Source organism: Heterodontus francisci, chromosome 6 (genome assembly GCF_036365525.1).
Source record: "Heterodontus francisci isolate sHetFra1 chromosome 6, sHetFra1.hap1, whole genome shotgun sequence".
Taxonomy (NCBI): Eukaryota; Metazoa; Chordata; class Chondrichthyes; order Heterodontiformes; family Heterodontidae; genus Heterodontus; species Heterodontus francisci.
Genome location: NC_090376.1, coordinates 152,179,718 through 152,206,342, shown reverse-complemented (window position 1 = coordinate 152,206,342; position 26,625 = coordinate 152,179,718). Strand labels below are relative to the sequence as shown.

The window sequence follows — 26,625 nt, the reverse complement described above, 5'->3', positions numbered from 1 at the left end:
TCAGCATAGCGGCGACTCATCAGACCCCTTTCCAATCCTGAGTGGCGTGAAACAGGGCTGTGTTCTCGCACCTACATTGTTTGGGATCTTCTTCTCCTTGCTGATCTCACATGCATTCAAGTCCTCAGAAGAAGGAATTTTCCTCCACACAAGATCAAGTGGCAGGTTGTTCAATCTTGCCCATCTAAAAGCGAAGACCAAAGTACGGAAAGTCCTCATCAGGGAACTCCTCTTTGCTGACGATGCTGCATTAACATCTCACACTGAAGAGTGTCTGCAGAATCTCATCAACAGGTTTGCGGCTGCCTGCAACGAATTTGGCCTAACCATCAGCCTCAAGAAACCGAGCATCATGGGACAGGACGTCAGAAATGCTCCATCCATTAATATCGGCAACCACATTCTGGAAGTGGTTCAAGTGTTCACCTACCTCGGCTCAACTATCACCAGTAACCTGTCTCTCGATGCAGAATTAAACAAGCACATGGGAAAGGCTTCCTCTGCTATGTCCAGACTGGACAAGAGAGTGTGGGAAAATGGCGCACTGACACGGAACACAAAAGTCCGAGTGTATCAAGCCTGTGTCCTCAGTACCTTGCTCTATGGCAGCGAGGCCTGGACAACGTATGTCAGCCAAGAGCGACGTCTCAATTCATTCCATCTTCGCTGCCTCCGGAGAATCCTTGGCATCAGGTGGCAGGACCGTATCTCCAACACAGAAGTCCTCAAGGCAGCCAACACCCCCAGCAAATACTCCCTACTGAGCCAGTGGCGCCTGAGATGGCTTGGCCATGTGAGCCGCATGGAAGATGGCAGGATCCCCAAGGACACATTGTACCAGAAGACCATCATTAATTAACAGAGCCATCCCTCCATCTTTTCCTTGCTACCTGTCCTTCCTAAATGCCATGTACCCTTCAATATTCAGGTCCCAATCCATGTCACCCTGCAGCCATGTCTCTATAACGGCTATCAGATCATACTTATTTAGTTCTATTTGCTTGGGCTGATAAGTGGCAGTAACATTCGCACCACACAAGTGCTAGGCAATGACCATCTCAAACAAGAGAGAATCTAACCTCCCCTTGACATTCAATGGCATTACAATCACTGAATCCCCCACTATCAAAACCCTGGGGGCTACCATTGACCAGAAACTAAACTGGTGCAGCCATATAAATACCATGACTTCAAGAGCTGTCAGAGGCTAGGAATCCTGTGGCAAGTAACTCACTTCCCGACTCCGCCATCGACAAGACACAAATCAGGAGCATGATGGAATACTCTCTAGCCTGGATGGATGCAGCTCCAACAAAATTCAAGAAGCTCGACACCATCCAGGACAAAGCAGCCTGTTTGATTGGCACCCCCTTCATAAACATTCACTCTCTCCACCACCGACGCACAACAGCAGCAGTGTGTACCATCTACAAGATGCACTGCAGCAATGCACCAAGGCTCCTTCAACAGCACCTTCCAAACCCCTGACCTCTACCACCTAGAAGGACAAGGGCAGCAGATGCATGGGAACACCATCCCATTGGTAAGTGCCCCTCTAAGCCACATACCACCCTGACTTGAAACTATATTGCTGTTCCTTCACTGTTGCTGGGTCAAAATTCTGAAACTCCCTTCCTAACAGTACTGTGGGTGTACCTACCCTACAGGGACTGCAGCGGTTCAAGAAGGCAGCTCACCACCACCTTCTCGAGGACAATTCAGGATGGGCAATAAATGCTGTCCTAGCCAGCGATGCCCACATCCCATGAACGAAGAGAAAAAAAATTGTTCAAGACAGAAATTGATAGATATCTGGATACTAATGACATCAAGGGATATGGGGATAGCAGAGGAAAGTGGCACAGAGGTAGATGATCAGCCACGATCTAATTGAATGGCAGAGCGTGCTTGAGAGGCTGAATGACCTACTCCATCTCCTATGTTCCTATGTGAGCAGGGAGCTAAAGATGTGTCTAGAATGGGTTGAGAACCTACAGTCTGATGCATCTGGCAAGTTCCTCTCAGGGCGGCACTCCTGGTGTGTGCAGCAGCTCCTCAGCTCCACCATCAATGACACAAATGCCTCACGTAATGACAACAACAGAGATGGCTCATGCACCTGGGCCGTCAATATGCCGGAGGCCTCAGAAGGCCAAAGGACAAAGACCAAACTCATCCAATGCCACTGGGCAGCAAGGTCAGCAGCCTGCCTCCACCACAGCTGACAGTGCTGAGGGAGAACAACATAGAAGCACACGTAAGAGATTTAAGACATGCACCCAACTACACTCGGGATTCCTGTGTTAATATTTTGCTACAGCAGGATGCCTTAGAAATTGCTTGCTCGCCAGTACTGTGTGATGTATCAAGGCAAGAGGTTTTCTTGCATTTCTTGTGGACTGCTGGGACTTCAGCAGTACCCTCACTCCATAGAATGGTGTGATGGGTGGGACCACACTGTGTGAGGTCAATGCATTCCATATGCCACAGCGTCATGTCTTAATGAATGCAGGTAAATGGTAATGTCAATGAAGGAAGCGGCAACAGGGCTGCAGAGGACTGAAGCTTTATGGATCTGTCTTAAAGGATCATGTGAAAAGTGACTATTATCGCATCCCAAGACTCCCTTGCACATATCTCATGGTGCCTTGCCTGTGGTCCCTGGAATGCTTCAGCACTCGGCACCTGGTCTGCATTTTCCTTCACTTCCTCATCATCAAAGGAGGCACTGCGCTCCTCGATATTCTCATTGTTCAAAAGCTCTCCTCTCTGAAGTGCCAGGGTTGTGCAGACCACAGTACACCACCACGATCCAAGAGACCCTTGCTGGGGTATATTGTAAGGCTCCAGCAGATCTATCCAGTCATCTGAACCTAGTGGCAGGTTTTATACCTCTCCTCTGCAGCAGTGCTCGGGTTCCTCACAGGCGTCAGTAGCCACACCTTCAGTTGGTAACCTTGTCACCCCGTATCCATCCTTGAAGATGCACAGGAGGTCTGTAAAAGTCTGGTATGTAGGCGTTGTGGCTGCTTCCCAGGAACTGTGCACACATCTGCAAGAAGCATTTGTGATGGTTGCAGACCAGTTGTACATTGAGCGAATGGAAGCCCTTCCAGTTGATGAAGGCTGCAGTCTGGACAGTGGGAGCCTTGATGGCCATATGCATGAAGTCGATGACACCCTGCACTTGGGGAATCTAGCCCTGAATCCTAGGTCCCTCTCAGTTTAACTGTCTGGGTTGGTATGAAAGTGCATGTATTGGCTGGCCCTCTTGAAGATGGCATTGGTGACCATCTTGATGCACAGATGAGCCATAGACTGGAAGATCTCACACATATCTCCAGTGGATCCCTAGAATGATCCGATACTCAGCACCACCAGCATTGGGTAGCCGCCACTTCCTATGGGGCTCAGCTCATCCTCCATCATGGCACACAGCTCTGTGATGCCTGACTGGAGAGGAGAAGTCTTCAGTGACACTGCTGCTCTGACATTTGAAGGTAGCTGAGCCTCAGTTGATGGACCCTCTGTGGCAGGTAACCTCTTTTTTGCACAGGAGTTTGGTTGCATATCCCTCTGCACCCTTCCCCTGTGTTCCTCCCCCACCTCGCCTGAGGCTGGCACTCCTGCTGCCTCTCTGGTCGCTAATATCCCGCTGCCTGTGGCTGCATCTCTGTCCCTCTCTGATGCTCCTCTCAGTGAAGGAACCAAAACCTGTGAATGAGGCCCATGGCAGGTAGATGCACTCAGTCTTCTTTTTTTATTCATTCATGGGATATGGGTGTCATTGGTTAGGCCAGCATTTATTGCCCATCCTTAATTGCCCTTGAGAAGGTAGTAGTGAGCTGCCTTCTTGAACTGCTGCAGTCCTTGGGTGTAGGTACACCAACAGTGCTGTTAGGGAGTTCCAAGATTTTGACCCAGTGACATAGAAGGAATGGTGATATAGTTCCACGTTAGGATGGTGTGTGGTCTCCAGGGCCTCTTAGGAACATAGGAGCAGGAGGCCATTCAACCTGTGGAGCCTGCTCCGCCATTCAATTACATCATGGCTGATCATCTACCTCAATGCCACTTTCCCAAGCTATCCCCGTATCCCTTGATGTCAAAGAACAAAGAATAGTACAGCACTGGAACAGGCCATTCGGCCCTCCAAGCCTGCACCGATCTTGATGCCTGTCTAAACTAAAACCTTCTGCACTTCCGGGGTCTGTATCCCTCTATTCCCATCCTATTCATGTATTTGTCAAGATGTCTCTTAAAAATCGCTATCGGACCTGCTTCCACCACCTCCCCTGGCTGCAAGTTCCAGGCACTCACCACCCTCTGTGTAAAGAACTTGCCTCGCACATCCCCTCTAAACTTTGCCCCTCGCACCTTAAACCTATGTCCCCTAGTAACTGACTCTTTCACTCTGGGAAAAAGCTTCTGACTATCCACTCTGACTATCCACTCTGTCCATGCCACTCATAATTTTGTAAACCTCTATCATGTCGCCCCTCCACCTCCGTTGTTCCAGTGAAAACAATCTGAGTTTATCCAACCTCTCCACATAGATAATACCCTCCAGACCAGGCAACATCCTGGTAAACCTCCTCTGTACCCTCTCCAAAGCCTCCACATCCTTCTGGTAGTGTGGCAACCAGAATTGCACGCAATATTCCAAGCGTGGCCGAACTAAGGTTCTGTACAGCTGCAGCATGACTTGCCAATTTTTATACTCTATGCCCCGACCGATGAAGGTAAGCATGCCGTATGCCTTCTTGACTACCTTATCCACCTGCTTTGCCACTTTCAGTGACCTGTGGACCTGTATGTCCAGATATCTCTGCCTGTCAATACTCCGAAGGGTTCTGCCATTTACTGTATACCTCCCACCTGTATTAGATCTTCCAAAATGCATTACCTCACATTTGTCCGGATTAAACTCCATCTGCCATTTCTCCGCCCAAGTCTCCAACCGATCTATATCCTGCTGTATCCTCTGAAAATCCTCATCACTATACGGAACTCCACCAACCTTTGTGTCGTCTGCAAACTTACTAATCAGACCAGCTACATATTCCTCCAAATCATTTATATATACTACAAGCTGCAAATGTCCCAGCACTGATCCCTGCGGAACACCACTAGTCACATTCCTCCATTCAGAAAAGCATCCTTCCACTGCTACCCTCTGTCTTCTATGACCAAGCCAGTTCTGTTTCCATCTTGCCAGCTCACCTCTGATCCTGTGTGACTTCGTCTTTTGTACCAGTCTGCCACGTGGAAAATTGTCAAAGGCTTTACTGAAGTCCATGTAGACAACATCCACTGCCCTTCCTTCATCAATCATCTTTGTCACTTCCTCAAAAAACTCGATCAAGTTAGTGAGACACAACTTCCCGTTCACAAAACCATGCTGCCTCTCGCTAATAAGTTCATTTGTTTCCAAATGAGAGTAAATCCTGTCCCGAATAATCCTCTCCAAGGCTCACCAGCCTATTATTTCCTGGATTATCCTTGCTACCCTTCTTAAACAAAGGAACAACATTGGCTATTCTCCAGTCCTCTGGGACCTCACCTGTAGTCAATGAGGATACAAAGATTTCTGTCAAGGCCCCAGCAATTTCCTCCCTTGCCTCCCTCAGTATTCTGGGATAGATCCCATCAGGCCCTGGGACTTATCTACCTTAATGCTTTGCAAGACACCCAACACCACCTCCTTTTTGATAATGAGATGACTGAGACTATCTGCACTCCCTTCCCCAGACTCATCATCCACCAAGTCCTTCTCTTTGGTGAATACTGACGGAAAGTACTCATTTAGTACCTCACCCATTTCCTCTGGCTCCACACCTAGATTCCCTCCTCTGTCCTTGAGTGGGCCAACCCTTTCCCTAGTTACCCTCTTGCTCTTTATATACGTATAAAAGCCTTGGGATTCTCCTTAATCCTGTTTGCCAATGACTTTTCATTACCCCTTTTAGCCCTCCTGACTCCTTGCTTAAGTTCCTTCCTACTGTCTTTATATTCCTCAAGGGCTCCGTCTGTTCCCAGCCTTCTAGCCCTTCTGAATGCTTCCTTTTTCTTTTTGACTCGGCTCACAAAATCCCTCGTTATCCAAGGTTCCCAAAACTTGCCAAACTTATCTTTCTTCCTCACAGGAACATGCTGGTCCTGGATTCTAATCAACTGACGTTTGAAGGACTCCCACATGTCAGATGTTGATTTACCCTCAAACAGCCTCCCACAATCTAAATTCTTCAGTTCCTGCCTAATATTGTGATAATTTGCCTTCCCCCAATTTAGCACGTTCACCCGAGGACTCCTCTTATCCTTATCCACAAGTACCTAAAACTTGCGGAATTATGGTCACTGTTCCCAAAATGCTCCCCTACTGAGACTTCGACCACCTGGCCGGGCTCATTCCCCAATACCAGGTCCAGTACGGTCCCTTCCCTAGTTGGACTATCTACATATTGTTTCAAGAAGCCCTCCTGGATGCTCCTTACAAATTCTGCCCCATCCAAGCCCCTAGCACTAAGTGAGTCCCAGTCAATATAGGGGAAGTTAAAATCACCCACAAATACAACCCTGTTGCCTTTACATCTTTCCAAAATCTGTCTATACATCTGCTCCTCTACCTCCCGCTGGCTGTTGGGAGGCCTGTAGTAAACCCCCAACATCATGACTGCACCCTTCCTATTCCTGAGCTCCACCCATATTGCCTCGCTGCATGACCCCTTCGAGGTGTCCTCCCGCAGTACAGCTGTGATATTCTCCTTAACCAGTAATGCAACTCTCCCACCCCTTTTACATCCCCCTCTATCCCACCTGAAGCTTCTAAATCCCGGAACATTTAGCTGCCAATCCTGTCTTTCCCTCAACCAAGTCTCTGTAATAGCAACAACATCATAGTTCCAAGTACTAATCCAAGCTCCAAGTTAATCTGCCTTGCAGATGTCATTAGTATCCAGATATTGATTTCTGTCTTGAACATGCTCAATGATTGAGCTTCCACAGCCCGCTGGGGTAGAGAACTCCAAAGATGCACCACCCTCTGAGTGAAAAAATTTCTCATCATCTCAGTCTTAAATGGCCGACCCCTTATTCTGAGCCTATGTCCACTGGTTGTGGACTCACCGGCCAGGGGAAACATCCTATCTACATCCACCCTGTCACGCCCTGTAAGAATTTTGTAAGTTTCAGTGAGATCACCTCTCATTCTTCAAAACTCTAGAGAATACAGGCCCAGTTTCTGCAATCTCTCCTCATAAGACAATCCCGCCATTCCAGGGATTAGTCTGGTGAATCTCAGTTGCATTCCCATTATGGCAAGTATATCCTTCCTTTGGTGGACACCAAAACTGTACACAATACTCCAGGGCCCCACCAAGGCTTTTTCAATTGCAGCAAGACTTCTTTACTCCTGTACTCAAAACACCTTGTGATGAAGGCCAACACATCATTTGCCTTCCTAATTGCTTGCTGCACCTGCATGCTAGCTTTTAGTGACTCATGAACAAGGACACCCAGGTCCCTTTGGACATCAACACTTCCCAACCTCTCACCATTTAAGAAATACTCTGTCTTTGTTTTTTTCTTCCGAAGTCGATAACTTCACACTTATTCACATTATAGTCCATCTGCCATGTTCTTGCCCATTTACTTTGTCTGTCCAAGTTCCCTTGCAGCCTCCTTGCATCCTCCTCACAACTTGCATTCCCACCTAGTTTTGTGTCATCACAAAACTTAATCCCACCACCCCTCAAACTCCACCCACCCCCCACCATCCCCCATCCCCACCCCCCCCCACCCCTTAACACAGACAAGCTCCGAGATGGCACTCTGGAAGTATGACCCCGCAGTTCTGGCAACTTTTGTCCTTCTCCCGACTGACAGTGCCAATGCCTGTGCAGTTCCATCCTCTCTGCCAAGCCACACTAGGATTCACACTGGCTGCTGTCTGCAGCCAAAACTCACCAGCTGCTCGCTCACCGCCTCCTTATGCCGGGCGAGGCTCTGAAGCCCTGTGGTTCCTCTGCACTCCTGGAGAAATCTGAAAACCCTGATTAAATTGAAGTTAAATGCCTGTTTATCTCCTTGCCGTGTGTGAGCACAAGGTCCTCCCACCATGCCAGCCGCCCTTCGAAATATCTGGTTTCAACATTAAGGCGTCGGGCTTCCCTCTCAAAACCTTCTGTCCTGATATTCCAACGCCTCCCCCCACTCTCAGCACGACCTCTATGAGCCAGCAAAATTCAGCCCATAATGACCGAGAAATGGCAGAAATATTGAATAAATACTTTGTATCAGTATTTACCAAGGAGATTAACAGGGTGACTATGACACAGTGGCGCAGTGGTTAGCACCGCAGCCTCACAGCTCCAGCGACCCGGGTTCAATTCTGGGTACTGCCTGTGTGGAGTTTGCAAGTTCTCCCTGTGTCTGCGTGGGTTTTCTCCGGGTGCTCCGGTTTCCTCCCACAAGTCAAAGACTTGCAGGTTGGTAGGTAAATTGGCCATTATAAATTGCCCCTAGTATAGGTAGGTGGTAGGGAAATATAGGGACAGGTGGGGATGTGGTAGGAATATGGAATTAGTGTAGGATTAGTATAAATGGATGGTTGCTGGTCGGCACAGACTCGGTGGGCCGAAGGGCCTGTTTCAGTGCTGTATCTCTAAACAGACATTAGAAGGAGATCAAAAAGGATAGTCAGATAGAAAGGGGAAGATAATTGATCAACTAGTCAAACTTAGAGTGGATAAAACCATATGGTAATATGTATTGACGCCTCACAGCTGTTTTCCTTTCTGCTTTGTATGAAAACACAAGTACGGTGAACAAAGCCCGAGAGGTTACTTTTACAACTTTGGAGATGTCATCTACACTTTGGAGGTTTGTACATCTGATCTGCAGTTTTGAGCTCTGGTCGATTAGGCGGCAGAATGTGATGCCGCTAATGCGCCACCAGCAGCACTTCATTGCTGCCTGGGATGCCCTCATTACTGTGAGGTTCGCTTAGGTTCTACCAGTCTACCCATCTGACAACCACATGCATAAACCACTTTCTACATGGCACCACCCCTCCAACCCCAATGACACTAACACAAAGCAATCCTCCAAACATCCCTTTCACAGCCCCCACTGTGCGATGTCAATTCTTGTCTTACCATTGTCATGAAGACCCCCACCTGCCAAGAATGAGGCATATTAATTTCATCACATGAACATTAATTTTAAACTGTTGCTGGAGCGGAGAGTTGACTTGTTTAAAGAGATGAGCAGTGGCTGGAAAAAAAAACTTGCCTTCTAAGAGACAGTCACCTAGGAAAAGACAATGGGAACTGCTCACTGATTCAATTAACAGAGTTTGGTCTGGGCAAGAGTGATCCACATCTTGTTGGTGTAAGAGACAGCACTACACACCCCCCCCCACCTTGAAATCCACAAACCGCAGGAGTGGTTGTTCCCAAATAAGGGGTTAGTCACATGACCAACCTGCTGGCCAATTTGGAGTTTTGAATTGTGCTCACAGGACAGTTTGAAGACAGAGACAGCAGATTGCAACTGAACTTGGAAGAAGAGAGCCTCTCTCCTGGTTAGCTCTCTCTCTCTCTCTCTCTCACTAATCTCCGGATCCACTGAAGTCACTTCAACCTCAAGAGAGAAAAGACTCCTACATCGAAACAAGTTTTAAAGTGTGCACTGGGCCCCAACGAACGGCAAGACTCACCAGCAACCAAAGACTCTACATCGAATTCAAAGGGACTGTATATGAAAGCCAGCAATTCCAACAAATCCTCAAACTTTTCCCCGGTATTCTTTCCACTTTTTCTGTCTCTATTTGCATGTGCGTTTATCACGTATATGTGCTAGCATGGTCCCGTCACGTATTCGTAGTCGTTAACCAAATTAGAGTTTAAGATTAATAAACTTCCATCTTTCTTGTTTAAATCTAAGAAAACCTGAGTTATTGATTTCTTTGCCTTACAATTGGAAAGCAGTGAACAAGGATTCACTGAGGGGGAGCTAAAAACACGGTGTTTTAAAAAATTAAACCCTGTTATGGTTAAACCAGGCAAAGGCTAAGAGGGAACCCCTAGACCCCTTTCTCACCTCATCGTAACACCATTCATCACAAGTCAAAAGACCATTTGCCAGACACAACCAAAATGGGTAAGATACAAAAGTGGTGGAAAGAAATAGTATTTATGTAACCCAAGATAGAACAGAAACTTACCTATTTAACATTCTGTAACACACCCATGTGCATATGTTGTGCAACTGCAAATCTTTACTTTTTTTCTTTCTAACACTTCGACATGGTGCACCTCCTATGGCTTCAGCAGAGGTACATGCTGGCTGCTCAGATCAATACTCTGGCTGCTGGGATGCTCTTGGCTGACGTCCTCTGGGTTTTGGAGCCTGTGATGGCCCTGCCAAAGACAGCTCCAGGGACAGATTCGGCCATCAGGACACGAGGCAGCATGTGGAGTACTGACTGGGGAGAGGCAAAGGGTGAGAAGTGAAATGCTTTGAGCCAAGTCCCCACTTCCATGTCTCCCTTCACCATCATCCCTTTCATGGCCTACCTGCACATCCCTGCAAGCAATGAACTGGAGAGCACTTTGCTACAGATGAACAGCCAAGTTCAGGAATCCTATTTAAGATTGCAGTCATGGTGTGAAAGCCATTGGTAAGGGCCTGCATGAACTCATTTGATTGCCACATTTGATGCTCCACATGCGAGTGAGCACTCTTTCCATGGACAAAGACATCATCACAAAAGCCTGTGACATCATGCTTGAGATGGACACCTCCAGTTTCTCTGCAAGTGCACAATGCAGCTGGAATGCCTGCTAATACATCAGGCATTTAGTTGCTGTTCCAAAAGTACCCTGTTCATCAATGGCCCCTAAGGTACAGCGTCTGTATTCAGCTGAGCAGAGCTTGGAAAATCCTGCAGCCTCCCCCGGTGCAGAATCTCCATTGCTATAGCTGCCTCCATTTGCTCTGACTCATTTGTGATGTGTGAGGCAAACCCCAACTTATCTGCCCTACCTGTCCCACCTGGTGCATAGCCTGCATGAATTTTGTGACAGGAATCATCATCCTCTTGCACCAACTCCTGTGGGATGTTTAAAGGCCCTGTGGGGGATTAAAGACATGAATTAAAACTGTCAGGGTAATAATGATCACTTAAAATATTATGCCATGGCCATCTGCTCCCATCCCTAACGTTTTCTCCCCCAATCTGCCCTCTTAAACTGTTTAAATTCCCCTGGCTCTTTAAATCAGTTCATTTTAGCCCTATCTAAAAGTTAACAGTTAGTTTAGTGTATGTTACCTGGGCCCACTGCCCTCCCCCAGCCACACCTGCTCTTTGTTTTCTCAATGAAATTGATCCGGATGAAACTGACGAGAACAGCTGCCGATACTTTAATCTCCGATCCTGCTGTCTTCACAGTCCAGAGTGTCTGCAGCCACGGCATGCGGTAAGTCCATTGAGGTGAAGAAGGAGCTGCGGGACCCGAGAGAAGTCCTGTGAAAAGGTGCCCCGAACACCCAAAACATCCACGAACGGCCCCCCCGGCCGCAACTTCAAAGCGCCCGCGGGAGGTGGCTCGGAGAGCATCTGCAGCGCACTGTCGGCAATGCTGCATGCCTTTATTTAAACCACTGCAAAAAAAAAAACCCTTAGCAAATGTAATCACCTCTAAGTCTGCCAAATGATGCTTCACCTCCCGAAGGACGTGGATGAGCTTTCCGGACGTGGATGAGCTTTCCGGACGTCGATGGTGGGCACTGAGGAAATGGCTTATTACCTGCACCAGATTCCACCCCCCCTCCCCCCCCCTTTACCCCCCTTCCACCCCCCCCCCCCACCCCCGTCCCCTTCCCTGCTCCACCCTCTCAGCTCACCCCCTCACAACCCCGTCCCAGCCCGCCCCCCCCTCGCACCATCTTCACCCCGCACCCCCTTCCCCTGCACCCCCCCCCCACCCCCTCCCTCTACCCCTCCCCCTTGCATCCCCTCCTCCCACCGGCACCACCCTACACCTGTGTAGGGGCCCCAACAACCCCACTGCCTTGTGGGCGTCTCGGGAGAGACCAAGGCTAAGGGAGTAAACCCTAACAGAAAATCCGGAGCGGAACCCCGTAGGCGGTCATGTGTCACCTTTGGCATGTTTCCGGCAGTTCCTGCAGCCATACTGGTGCCAAACGTCGTGTCCTGCACTCCTTTGGACCCCACCAGAAAGGCCGAGAGGGGGGTTTTGACGACTGGGCAACTCTCAACCTCCATAAATTTGCCCAGGCATGCGCCATGGAGAGGTCACTCCATAGTTGCCTCACAGCGACTGAAACAACACGGAAGGCAGCAGTTACGGGTTATAAGTCCAGATAAATTGGCGTAGAAACTGGGCGCCACGGGTTGCCTATGTCGGTGGGAGAGGTCATTGCACCTCACTGGACAGCTACCGCCCGCCTCAAACCGGGCAGCCCCCGGTCAATAAGGTTCTGTCCCGCCACAGTCTGCCTGCTTCAATGGGTGCTTGGAGCTCAGGGTCATTGCCCGAAAGGTGGACTGATACACCGCACCAAACAACATGAAAAAAGGAAAGAAGGTACCAGCCCTTCGCTTTGCAAGCTGGAACGTCAGAACTATGTGTCCTGGCCTGTCGGAAGACCTTACACAAATCAACGATTCTCGGAAGACCGCCATCATTAACAACGAGCTCAGTAGACTCAATGTGGACATTGCAGCACTTCAGGAGACTCGCCTCCCCGCGAGTGGCTCTCTAGCAGAGCAAGACTACACCTTCTTCTGGCAGGGCAGGGATCCTGAAGAACCAAGACAGCATGGAGTGGGCTTCGCCATCAGAAACTCCTTGCTCAGCATGATAGAGCCTCCCTCAAATGGCTCGGAACGCATACTGTCCATCCGACTGCTCACCACCTCTGGTCCAGTACACCTACTCAGCATCTATGCTCCAACACTCTGTTCCGCACCTGAAGCTAAAGACCAGTTCTATGAACAACTCCATAACATCATTAGCAGCATCCCCAACACCGAACACCTATTCCTGCTGGGGGACTTTAATGCCAGGGTTGGGGCCGACCATGACTCATGGCCCTCCTGCCTTGGGCGCTATGGCGTTGGAAGGATGAATGAGAACGGGCAGAGACTGCTTGAGTTGTGTACCTATCATAACCTCTGCATCACCAACTCGTTCTTTCACACTAAACCCTGTCACCAGGTTTCATGGAGGCACCCAAGATCACGTCGTTGGCACCAGCTAGACCTCATTGTCACAAGGCGAGCCGCCTTAAACAGTGTTCAAATCACACGCAGCTTCCACAGTGCGGACTGCGACACCGACCACTCCCTGGTGTGCAGCAAGGTTAGACTCAGACCAAAGAAGTTGCATCATTCCAAGCAGAAGGGCCACCTGCGCATCAACACGAGCAGAATTTCTCACCCACAGCTGTTACAAAAATTTCTAAATTCACTTGTAACAGCCCTTCAAAACACTCCCACAGGGGATGCTGAGACCAAGTGGGCCCACATCAGAGACGCCATCTATGAGTCAGCTTTGACCACCTACGGCAAAAGTGCGAAGAGAAATGCAGACTGGTTTCAATCTCATAATGAAGAGCTGGAACCTGTCATAGCCGCTAAGCGCATTGCACTTTTGAACTACAAGAAAGCCCCCAGCGATTTAACATCCGCAGCACTTAAAGCAGCCAGAAGTACTGCACAAAGAACAGCTAGGCGTTGCGCAAACGACTACTGGCAACACCTATGCAGCCATATTCAGCTGGCCTCAGACACCGGAAACATCAGAGGAATGTATGATGGCATGAAGAGAGCTCTTGGGCCAACCATCAAGAAGATCACCCCCCTCAAATCTAAATCGGGGGACATAATCACTGACCAACGCAAACAGATGGACCGCTGGGTTGAGCACTACCTAGAACTGTACTCCAGGGAGAATGCTGTCACTGAGACTGCCCTCAATGCAGCCCAGCCTCTACCAGTCATGGATGAGCTGGACATACAGCCAACCAAATCGGAACTCAGTGATGCCATTGATTCCCTAGCCAGCGGAAAAGCCCCTGGGAAGGACAGCATTACCCCTGAAATAATCAAGAGTGCCAAGCCTGCTATACTCTCAGCACTACATGAACTGCTATGCCTGTGCTGGGACGAGGGAGCAGTACCCCAGGACATGCGCGATGCCAACATCATCACCCTCTATAAAAACAAAGGTGACCGCGGTGACTGCAACAACTACCGTGGAATCTCCCTGCTCAGCATAGTGGGGAAAGTCTTTGCTCGAGTCGCTCTGAACAGGCTCCAGAAGCTGGCCGAGCGCGTCTACCCTGAGGCACAGTGTGGCTTTCGTGCAGAGAGATCGACTATTGACATGCTGTTCTCCCTTCGTCAGATACAGGAGAAATGCCGTGAACAACAGATGCCCCTCTACATTGCTTTCATTGATCTCACCAAAGCCTTTGACCTCGTCAGCAGACGTGGTCTCTTCAGACTACTAGAAAAGATCGGATGTCCACCAAAGCTACTAAGTATCATCACCTCATTCCATGACAATATGAAAGGCACAATTCAACATGGTGGCTCCTCATCAGAGCCCTTTCCTATCCTGAGTGGTGTGAAACAGGGCTGTGTTCTCGCACCCACACTTTTTGGGATTTTCTTCTCCCTGCTGCTTTCACATGCGTTCAAATCCTCTGAAGAAGGAATTTTCCTCCACACAAGATCAGGGGGCAGGTTGTTCAACCTTGCCCGTCTAAGAGCGAAGTCCAAAGTACGGAAAGTCCTCATCAGAGAACTCCTCTTTGCTGACGATGCTGCTTTAACATCTCACACTGAAGAATGCCTGCAGAGTCTCATCGACAGGTTTGCGTCTGCCTGCAATGAATTTGGCCTAACCATCAGCCTCAAGAAAACGAACATCATGGGGCAGGATGTCAGAAATGCTCCATCCATCAATATTGGCGACCACGCTCTGGAAGTGGTTCAAGAGTTCACCTACCTAGGCTCAACTATCACCAGTAACCTGTCTCTAGATGCAGAAATCAACAAGCGCATGGGTAAGGCTTCCACTGCTATGTTCAGACTGGCCAAGAGAGTGTGGGAAAATGGCGCACTGACACGGAACACAAAAGTCCGAGTGTATCAGGCCTGTGTCCTCAGTACCTTGCTCTACGGCAGCGAGGCCTGGACAACGTATGCCAGCCAAGAGCGACGTCTCAATTCATTCCATCTTCGCTGCCTTCGGAGAATACTTGGCATCAGGTGGCAGGACTATATCTCCAACACAGAAGTCCTTGAAGCGGCCAACATCCCCAGCTTATACACACTACTGAGTCAGCGGCGCTTGAGATGGCTTGGCCATGTGAGCCGCATGGAAGATGGCAGGATCCCCAAAGACACATTGTACAGCGAGCTCGCCACTGGTATCAGACCCACCGGCCGTCCATGTCTCCGTTATAAAGACGTCTGCAAACGCGACATGAAATCGTGTGACATTGATCACAAGTCGTGGGAGTCAGTTGCCAGCATTCGCCAGAGCTGGCGGGCAGCCATAAAGACAGGGCTAAATTGTGGCGAGTCGAAGAGACTTAGTAGTTGGCAGGAAAAAGGACAGAGGCGCAAGGGGAGAGCCAACTGTGCAACAGCCCCAACAAACAAATTTCTCTGCAGCACCTGTGGAAGAGCCTGTCACTCCAGAATTGGCCTTTATAGCCACTCCAGGCGCTGCTTCACAAACCACTGACCACCTCCAGGCGCGTATCCATTGTCTCTCGAGATAAGGAGGCCCAAAAGAAAGAAAAGAAAATATTATGCATATGATCATACTTCATACACTGCTGAAATCAAGTGAATATGAGTGTTGAGTGCTATGTAGTTGTCTGATATTTAATGTTGTTATCAGACAGCCGCAGGCCCCCATCTCCTCTTCTCCAATAACCAGAAATGCTGAGACTCTGCTAATCTGCAGTGTCGCCTCCTCTGCAGCTGTTAGTTACGAGATGGTTGGAAGGCCACCCTGGTTCTCTGCCCTTCCCTCACAGGGTACACCTGCAAAGTGAGTAGGTGTGTGGAGTAATTTGCTGGAGTGGCCTTGAGAAAGCAGAGTGAGGGGGCCATCAGGATGTAGTTGAATGTGACACTGTACTCACCTTCCCTGCCCTGGTTACGTTATTAAACCGTTTTCGGCATTGAATCGATGAGCATGATACCACACTCCTGTTGCTGACCTCTAGGGCAATCTCTAGTCTTCATTTCAACTACAGTCTTTTTCCTCCCTGGCATAGTAGGGAAGACTATCCCCCTGCCGGCCCTTACAACCCCTGGCAGCACATCGGGCGAGGAGTCACTAAAATGAGGTGCAATCTTTGTACATTTGGACTCCATTCTGCCATTTTCTTCTGTATGCTCCCAACTCCAAACTGTATCAAATTGCATGTTTGGAGTGTCCCTTTAAAAACTGGAATTGAAATGATTTCATGTGGGTCATCATCATGCTCGCTCACGTTAATTAGTAATTGGAAATGATATGGTAATGCAGTGGCTGGGTTAAAAAGCCACTGAGAGACGCGTTGCATTTAATTCTGGGTTTCCTGCACACGGCAGAACCACCCTCACTCCCAGCGCATCTCAAAATATGCAGCCCCATATTCGCAAAATAAGACTGAAATTTACTCTTAATGATATCTGCAAACGAATGCTTTGTGCATTTACGACATTCATCTGTTTACTATTTTACTGGAACATTATACAAGTATATGAAATGTATGTCAATATCAGCAACAGCATTTTTTATAAGAGTCAACTTTATGAATTTGCGTAGGCGGTAGGAGCTTTGCCCTGGGAGTCCCCAATGGGAATTCAGGTATGCAGATGTTTAACAAAATGGTACAAGAAGAAATGCAGCAGTTTATATTTTGCACAAGATATTATTCTTCTAACTGCCATGCTCATTTACTGAAGACACACATAAGAAAGTAAACCTTAAATTGATCAAATCATTTGTGTTTTTAAAAGTGTGAACTTTTTAAAATTAGCTGTGCATTACAACCTTTTTGATTTAACTTTTATGACCCTATTCTCTGAAAGTTGTGCCTATATTCCAATATTTCTGCCATTAAGCTGACACTGGATCTGAACTGGAATTCAATACTCACTATTCTTGTTTATCTCTTCTCACCAGTGTAATTCTGCGTAGCTTTCTCATAATTGGTCTTTAACAAAAACTTAAGAAGTAAAAAGCTGTGTTTTTTGCTCTTTAGCATGTCTAAGGATGTAAACTTACTTTCTACAGTTCTATTACCACTGTTTCTACACATCTGCAGTTTCTTAAAATGAATGTACAAAACAAAATATTACCTATTGCCCTTTTCTTGTGCTTTGGTGTAAACAAAGTCAGAGTTTGTGTTAAGCTCAAGGTCATAGAGGGTACCAGATAGGCAGAGGGCACCTGAATACAAGCAGGAATCTTTTCATTCAATTTGATCTTTACCTGTTAGTTAATTGACATCTTATTTGTTTTATTATGAGAGGAAAGGTGTAGGGGGAACACCTTCAGAATGCTGTGCTTAGTCATCTATATAATTTCCACTAAGTATACATTTTGTGCCTCGTAGGAGGCAGCAATGTTTCTGTCTCACATTTTCCATCAACAAACTGGCTCCACTGTGTGCTCTGATTTTTCCCGCACTATATTATACAACACTGCCAGTCTGATGATAACCCAGGAAAGGTTAGTTATATCTGAGCATTACTATGTGCTCAGATCAGTGTCAAACCCCACTTTCATGGTTATTCATCATAGTCGCTTCCTTACAGCATCAGGTCATTAGGAACCCGGCCACCAAACGAAAGCCTGCAGCTATGAAGCTGGGAAATTTCAGGGATACTGCATTCGAAGATTTGGCCACCAATTTAAAGGGGATGAAAAAGCCCTGAAAAGGATGGCAACATTTATTTTAGGACTTGTGATAGCGGCCAAACTCTCTCCACCCTGCCACTTCAGCGCTTTCCTGCCACAACCCAAATGACTACCACTAGGTTGCCTGCTGATTTTCTCATTCTTAACTAAAGGACACTGAGGCTGCCCTTCGTGCATCTGGCTGAGATCAGCGAACTCACACAGAAACTGGGGCTTTCTTGATCTGTACAGTTCAGTTTGGCAGCCCAATATACTTCACTTTGAGACAAAAAGAAGCATTTCTCTCCTTCCCCCCCCCACTATGAAATGTTTGTGGATTTGTTCTCCATTCACTCCTGTCCTCCTCAAAAAATGACTTTTGCCCACAATTATTATATTACCAATGGCAACAGTATGAAAAACAATATTATGCTGTAATCATTGGAATGCTGAAAAACAGCAAAGGCAGAAAATATGATACTAAATCCATTATCGTATTTGAGCAAAGTTAAATGATTAAGCAATTTGTCCGATAAATTTCCGGGCCTGGATTTTCCTGCTCGAGGCAAAGTTTTGACTGCACATCTGCTGCAGCCCGATCTATTTTCCTGGCTTGGGGCTCATTAGACATGCAGAGCAGGTTGCTGGTAAGAGTCCCACTGCCAGGAGATAGCCTCCTCCCCGACCCCTGTAACAAACAGCAATCTCCAGTGTAGTGATGAGATTGAAGCCTTCAGCAAGTAGGTTCCTGGGGCTATATAAAAGAAAAATAGGCCATGACAAAATCCTCACCCTCCATTTGTTATTTACTGCCACTTCTATCTCCACCACATGGCAGCCCTGGAAAGTGATGGTATATGTGGCAGAGGTCAAGGAAATCTACTGGGATCCCAGGCCCCTACCCCAGCCACCATTCACATGTCATGGATGGGACAGGAGTGGCCCATGCGAGGAGGGAAATCCTCATCAGGCAGTGACGTAGCAGCAGGCCTCACATCCCACATTTTATGATATTCTTTGTGTGAATCTGTCTGATTTCAGGCAGGACTGCAGAGGACAATTCCCTCAGTGTCATACAGTTGAAATCACTAACCATAATATATCATGTGAAACAGGGCAGCATAGTTCCGAAACGTTCATCACCAAAGTCGGTGGCGAGCCCCCTCCGCCGGGCCTGGGAAGCCAGACTGGGATTTTTTGCTCCTAGGCCCTTAATTGGTCTTGGGCGGGACTTCCACTTTCTTGAGGCAACAGCTGGCCAATCAGCAAGCCGGTAGCTCTTAGTCTCAGCAGCACCACTGGGAGCAGTGGCCATTGCTGGGACTACACCCAGCCATCACAAGGATGGTGAAGGATGGCCCCGGAAGACAGGTAAGTTTTTAGGGCCTCATTGGGGACAATTGATTGGGCCTGGCGAGACAAGGGGGGTCGGTTAGGGAGAGGGGAGGGTGTTGTGCATTGGGGGCAGTTGCAGCTTTAGGGGCAGCCCTCCTTGGGGCACAGGATACCCGATCAGGAGGGCCCCCCTTCAGCCCTCCAGAAAGCCGCCTGGGCTTACCAGGTGGGGTTCTTGAGGCTTCTGAAGTCCAGCAGTCGAGGGTAATATACCCGCGGTGGTGGGAGGAGGCCATTAAATGCCAGTTAATTGGCCACTTAAGGGCCTTGATTGGCCTGGGACGGGCGGGCCATTTCTCGCCACCGCCACCCTGCGTAAAATTGCAGCGGGGGCAGGTGAGAGTCGGGAACGGCACCCACCCCCTCCCCCCCCCCCCCACCCCGTTTCCCACTCAATTTTACAACCACACCCCCCACACCCCTGCTCGTTTGGGGGCAGTAAAATTCCAGCCTATGGATTCACTTACAGTGAACTGATCGTAATAAAAATGATTTGTGGAGCCTAATAGAGAAAGGAGTGAAATATATTAAAATGAAAGTACAGGGTTTTACACAGATCACCTATTGTAAGCATTATTTCATATCAAACTCTTGCGTCCTTGAAGCAGTGTTTTGGCTTATGATTAGAAATAAAGAATGAATTGTGGATGACTGAAATGTTTTAAGAACCTGTACACAACATACTGCTTTTAAATATTCTGGGAAGTAAGCCAGTTAAGGGAGTAGTGAAAGAACATTTTGCCTCATTGCAGTCTGACCTTGTTCCCACATTACACTCACCAACTAGTACTAGCCTTTCAGCACAAATCAAATTTTTACTTCTTTGCCCCAGGTGCCTATTTCACTTGGCTGAGAAATGATTTCAAAGGTGTTTTTTTCTTGCAAAAAGTTGGCATGAAGCTTCCAGCTTAAGTTTGTCTCACATCCTACAGCTACTGGGAATATCCCTCTAGTCATAGGCATTGCTGCACTGAGACTGCTGAGCACTCAATAACTTAATCATTCCACTGAGTCATACCAGTCTACACTGTCGGTGAACAAATGTTATCAAGTATGGAGATACGATAGGTTTAAAACAATTCCTGTTTGCATTGCTGATCGGGGAGGAGCAATCAGTTTGACAAGACCAGCCTTCCAGGGCTGCAGTACTTTACAAATTATCTTAGATATAGAGGAAATACATTCAATCAGAATACTTCCTCCTTTAATGCACATCCATTTACTTCCATTGTGTTCTGTAAATGCTGTTCCGTGGTCTTATAACAGTAGGAGCAGTTTTGAAAGACAGGATTTGTCTTAGTGATTCTTGGCAACCTTCTTTCCCCCTCAGGCTCGGGTATCTGGCAGCAGAATGGTTTGAAAACCCAGTAGATTCTGCATGCCTCCCTCCTCCTTTTAGCCAGCCAACTGAGGGAGACCTATAGAAAAGGCCTTTATCCGTCCTGGTCTCTCTGTCCCACAGAAAGAGAAATTGACTTACATTGGCTTCAACAGACAACAGGAGAGAAGGAGAGGGTCCATCCCTTCTAGAGGAAGGAGTTTGCATGTCAGAAAGCAACTTTAACATAGCAACCAGCAGGAGGAAAATCTTCAATAAAGGAATTGAGCATTAAGTAGTGCAACATTTTAGCCAAGACTAGCCATTATACATTGACTGACTCTGTCAATGTACAATTCAATATCGACAGTCTTTTTACAAATTTTAATATAGACTGTTGTAAATAATATGTACCATGTGAGCATTGAGAAATACATATTGATCTGTGAATACATTAAACAGGATCTTAATGTAACTTCTGTGAGGGTTATGGGAACAGGATGGAATAATGTGATCAAGACTATTTGCTCCTGTGGCTCGTAAACATAGACATGGATTGGTTGGGCTGAACAGCCTGTTGCCATGTTGTAACTTCTATGCATTTCTAAATGATGCCCTGAAAATTGTAGCCATTTTTACTTATCCTGTATTCCTCCTGGAGGAGGAGCAAATTTGCAGGCAAATGACAGAGATGTGCAAGAACTATCAGAGTGGTGATGTTGGGGGACGTTAATCCCCAATTTTGGATTCGGATAGTGTTCGAATAAAGGGGAAGGAGGAGGAGCAATTTCTGAAATGTGTTCAGGAGAACTTCCTTGACCAGTATATTCCCAGTCCAACTGGGACGGAGGTATTGCTGGATCTGGTGCTGGAGAATGAGGTGGGCCAAGTGAACCAGGTTTCTGTGGGGGAGCACTTGGTAAGAGCGATCATTGTATCATAAGGTTTAGATCAGGGTTGCCCAACATAGAGCATGTGTATTACAGAGATGAGAAATTTTTCATTGTCTTCTTCCAGCTATGCTTTTTTTAAAAATTGCGCCAGCAGGTTCCGACTGTTTTTTTAAAAGTCTGCCGGAAAACCCTGAATCTGTCCGAAATTTAGAAACTGCTGTTCCCAATGTCAGCACCTGTCAGCTGTAAAACTGACAGCGTGAATTTTTTAAAAACACTGACCAACCAGAAAGCTGCAGTGCTGACGGTTCCCGTTTCCTGCAACTGTCAGAGGGGCCGGGGGGGGTGGGGGGTGCGGGGAAACAGAGAGAGAGAGAGAGACAGGGGAGAGAAAGAGGGACAGAGAGAAGGGGGACAGAAATAGAGAAAGGGGGGACCGAGAGAGAAAAAGGGAGGACAGAGAGGGGAAGGGGGACACAGAGAGTGAGGACGACACAGAGAGAGGGGTAACCAACACAGGAGGGAGGGGAACATCACAGAGGGGGGAATAACAGAGAGAGGGGGAACACAGGGAGAGAGAGAGAGTGATCAAGATGACTCCTGACAGACAGGCATCTATCCGGAATACTCCGCATCACTACAGGCAGGCAATATGTGCAGGCAAACATTGACTACTTGTGCAAGCAAAAAATGCTAGTTATCTCACTAAATTGGTGTCTAACATAGTGATGAGAAAGTAAGTCAATAAATTAATCTCATTTAAAGCTTCTTCACAAAAAATGTACATTTGCTGTTGTTTGGATTAATAGCAAGATAACTTTTTAATGCCTTTATCTTTCCAAAATTGTCTCACCGGCCCTCTATGTAAGACAAAAATTGTAATGTGGCCCCCCACACAAAAAGGTTGGACAACCCTGGTTTAGATTAACAATGGAGAAGAGCAAGAAACAATCTCAAACAGAACTTATAAATTGGAAGAGGGATAACATCAAAAATGGAACCAAATTGTGACAGGAAAACTGTAACAGAACAATGGGTTATTTTTAAGTAAGAGATGTTTCAGGTACAGGCTAGGTACATTCCAACAAGGACGAAAGGTAGGGGAACCAAAGCCAGGGTTCCTTGGATGATGAGGGAGATAGAGAACATGATGAAACAAAAAAAGAGGGTGTATGATGCATGTCAAGAGAATTCTTCAAGCGAGAACCAGGCCAAATGCATTAAGTTGAAAGGGGAAGTGAAGAGGAAAATATGACTGACAAAGAGATAAAATGAGAATAAAATGGCAGTTTACATAAAAGGGAACCCAAAAATCCTCTACCAGCATGTAAATAGTAAGCAGGTAGTACACAAGAACACAAAACCTAGGAGCAGAAGTAGACCAAATGGCCCATTGAGCCTGCTCTGCCATTCAATATGATCAAGGCTGATCCTGGGCTTCAATTCCACTTTCCCGCCCACTCCCCATATCCCTTGATTCCCTGCGAGACCAAAAATCCATCTATCCCAGCCTTAAATGTATTCAATGATGGACCATCCACATTCCTCTGGGGTAAAGAATTCCAAAGATTCTCAACCCTTTGAGTGAAGTAATTTCTCCTCACCTCAGTCCTGAATGATTGACCCCTTATCATGAGACTGTGTTCCCTGTGTTCTAGATTCCCTGACCAGTGGGAACAATCTCTCAGCTTCTACCCTATCAAGCCCTTTCAGAATCTTGTATGTCTCAATTAGATCACCTCTCATTTGTCTAAACTCCAGAGAATATAGGTCCAATCTACGAGCCTCTCATCCTAGGTAAGAGGTGAGGTGGGGTCTATTAGAGCCAATGAGGGTGGTATCTGCTTAAAGGTGCAGGCCAAGGATGGAATACTTGAGTTCTTTGAATCAGTGTTTACAAAGGAAGTGGAATCTGACAAAATATCAGAAGAAACGGAGAGAGTGGTTAGCTAAGAATATGGGAACTTGGGCTCCATAAAAAGAGGCATTGAGTACAAAAGCAGGGAAGTTATGCTGAATCTTTCTAAAGCTCTGGTTAGGCCACAACTAGAGTATTGCATCCAATTCTGGTCACCACACTTTAGGAAGGATGTGAGGGCTCTTGAGGGGGTGCAGAAGAGATTTACCAGAATGGTTCTGGCGATGAGGGATTTTCGCTACAAGGTGAGATTGGAGAAGCTGGAGCTGTTCTCCTTGAAGCAAAGGAGATTGAGGGGAGATTTGATAGAGGTGTACAAGATTCTGACAGGTTTGGATAGGATAGACAAAGAAAAGCTATTCCCATTAGCTGATGGACTAGGGGACACAGATTTAAGGTTTTGGGCAAGAGATTCACGTGGGAATGTGAGGAAGAAATTTTTTACACAGCGTTTGGTAATGACTTGGAACTCACTGCTCATGAGGGTGGTGGAAGTGGAAACGATGAATGATTTCAAAAGGAAATTGGATAGGCACTTGAGGGAAAGAAACTTACAGGGCTACGGGGATAGAGCAGGGGAAAGGGACTGATTGGATTTCTCCAGAGAACTGGCATGGACTTGATGGGCTGAATGGCCTCCTTCTGGGCCATTATGACGCTATCTATACTGAAATATATATCAGAATGCTAATGCTTTAAATTATTACAGATAGTTAATAATTTGTCACAAAAAATGTAGTGTCAGACTGGAAAATAGCTAACATTGTATCTACATTTCAGAAGGGAGATAGAACATGTTCTAGGAACTACAGACCACTAAGTTTAGCATATGTGGTAGGAAAAATAATGGAGTCTGTATTGAAGAAGAAAATTTAAAAAATCTCGAAACCAAAAAAATGATAAAAAAAGCCTTTCACAATGTCCCAAAGCTCATTATAGCCGATGCAATTTTTGAAGTGTAGTCACTGTTGCAATGTAGGAAACACAGCAGCCAAACTGCACACAGCAAGATCCCACAAACAACAATGTGATCATGGCCAGAGTTTATTTTAGTCCTATCGATTTAAGGATAAATATTGGTCAGAACACTGGGGGGTACTCTTCTGTGCTTTTTCAAAAGCATGCCATGGGATCCTGAAAGACATCATTGCTAACAGCACAGTATTCCGTCAGTACTGCCCTGGAGTGTCGGCCTAGATTTTCGACTCAATTCACTCAGGTTGGACTTAAATCCACAACCTTCTGACACAAAGCCAAGAGTGTTACCTACTGAGCCAACATGGATTTCAGACAAGAAAGTCTCAAACAGTCCCAGCAGACTGGAAATTATCAAATGTAACACTGCAATGCAAGATGAAGTCTTAACAATGATCTTAACACTATGATCAAACAGAGTCAACATGGTTTTATGAAAAGGAAATCATGTTTAATAAATTTATTCGAGTTTTTTGAGGATGTCACTAGTAGGATAGATAAAGGAAGCAGTAAATGTAGTACACTTGGATTTCCAAAAGGCATTTGATAAGGTGCTACACAAAAGGTTAATATGCAAGATAAGGACTCAGGGAGTTGGGGGTTAATGGACAAGAAGCAGAGAGTAGGGATAAACGGGGCATTTTCAAGTTGATCAGCTGTAGCTAGTGGTGTGCTGCAAGGATCATTGCTGGGACATGAGCTACTTACAATCTATATTAATAACTTAGATGAAGAGATTGAGAATAATGTATCCAAGTTTGCTGATGATACAAAGCTAGGTGGGAATATAATCTGTGAAGAGGACTCAAAGAGGCTGCAAAGAGATAAAGACAGGTTAAGTGAGTGGGCACTAAGGTGGCAGATGGAGTATAATGTGGGGAAGTGTGAGTTGATTCACTTTGGTCTTAAGAATAGAACAGCAAAATATTTTTTAAAAAGTGTGAAGCTTCTAAATGTTGATGTTCAGAGAGACATAAGTGTATTTACACAAGGAATACAGAAAGTTAGCATGCAGGTACAGCAAGCAATTAGGAAGGCAAATGAAATGGTGGCCTTTATTAAAAGGGGATTGGAGTACAAGAATAAGGAAGGCCTCCTCTATTTTATAGGGCTTTGGTGAGACCATACCTGGAGTACTGTGCGCAGTCTTGGTCTCCATATTGAAGGAAGGATATACTTGCATTGGGGGCAGTACAGTGAAGGTTCACTAGATTGGTCCCTGGGATGAGGGAGTTGTCCTATGATGACAGGCTGAATAAATTGGGCCTGAACTCTCTGGAGTTTAGAAGAATGCGAGGTGATCTCATTGAAAGATACAAGATTCTGAAAGAACCTCAGAGGATAGGTACTGAGAGGTTGCTTCCTCTGGCTGGGGAATCTAGAACACGGGGGCATAGTCTCAGGGTAATGAGTCAATTATTTAGGACTGTGATGAGGAGGAAGTTCTTCACTCAGAGGTTTGTGAATCTTTGGAATTGACTACCCCAGAGTGTTGTAGATGCTTCATCGTTACGTATATTTAAGGCTGAGACAGACAGATTTTTAATATTTCAGGGAATGAAGGGGTATGGGGAGTGGGTGAGAAAGTGGAGTTGAGGCAGAAGATCAGCCATGATCATATTGAATTTCTATATTGCCTATTCCTGCTCCTATTTCTTATGTGCTTATGTTCTAATTCTTTCTTTGGCGATTTTACTGTGACAAGGGTAATGCAGTCGATGCAATTTATTTATATCTCCAAAAGGCCTTTAGTAAGGTGACACATAATGGGCCAGATTTAACGCTCCTGTTCAAGGCAGGATCATTGGCTGGGGCAGGCGGGGGGGGGTTGCCAGAGAATCCCTCTGGAGCTGTCTGCCACGCAATCGGGCACTATAAAGCTGGTTTCCGATTTTGTTGGAGAAGTACCATGGTGGCATTGCCGCCCTGACACACCAGCATCATCATTTAAATGTTTTACATACTGTTTTACATACATTTGAATGTCAATCACCATGATTCAACGAGGCGTTCTGAATTTTGTGTTGATATGCAACATTCACGTGCCTTCAATTTCACGTCTTTCAAAGGCTGGTGCCACCAAGGCAAGTTTCTGTGCCGTATATTGTTTTTAATTCTCGTTCTATGTAAAGCTATACTCTTCTAAATTACTGACTGGCAGGTACCTGCAAAAATACTGCTGTGTCA

General features: G+C 46.6%; 1 protein-coding gene across 3 annotated transcripts in view; it reads right to left on the bottom strand.

Moving 5' to 3' along the window:
- The window catches only part of LOC137371553 (glypican-6-like), a 1,268,051-nt gene that overhangs the window by 551,924 nt on the left and 689,502 nt on the right, over nucleotides 1-26,625 (bottom strand). The window lies entirely within an intron of this gene.